Here is a 411-nt window from a genome sequence, read left to right as displayed (position 1 = left end):
TGTTCAGATATCTGCAAGGAACAACCGATCTCGGATTGTTCTATACCGATCGACCAAGAGAGAACAAGGCTGATATGCAGATGCTGGGTACTTATCTGACCCACATAATGCTAGATCTCAGACAGGTTATGTGTTTATACACAGTGGGGCTGCAGTAAGTTGGCGGTCCACGAAACAAACCTTAGTGGCAACATCCTCTAATCATGCCGAGATCATAACCATGTTTGAAGCACGCCGAGAGCTTGTGTGGTTGAGGAACATGACCGGCCATATCTTAAAAGAAAGTGGCATGGCCGTGGGAAAAGAAAAGAAAGAACCAACGATCATCTATGAGGACAATGCAGCTTGTATAGCTCAGCTCAAAGATGGATACGTTAAGGGAGATAGAACAAAACACATCTTGCCTAAGTT

The sequence above is a fragment of the Brassica oleracea genome, chromosome C6 (genome assembly GCF_000695525.1).
Source record: "Brassica oleracea var. oleracea cultivar TO1000 chromosome C6, BOL, whole genome shotgun sequence".
Classification (NCBI taxonomy): domain Eukaryota; kingdom Viridiplantae; phylum Streptophyta; class Magnoliopsida; order Brassicales; family Brassicaceae; genus Brassica; species Brassica oleracea.
Note: the sequence above shows the minus strand (reverse complement) of the source record.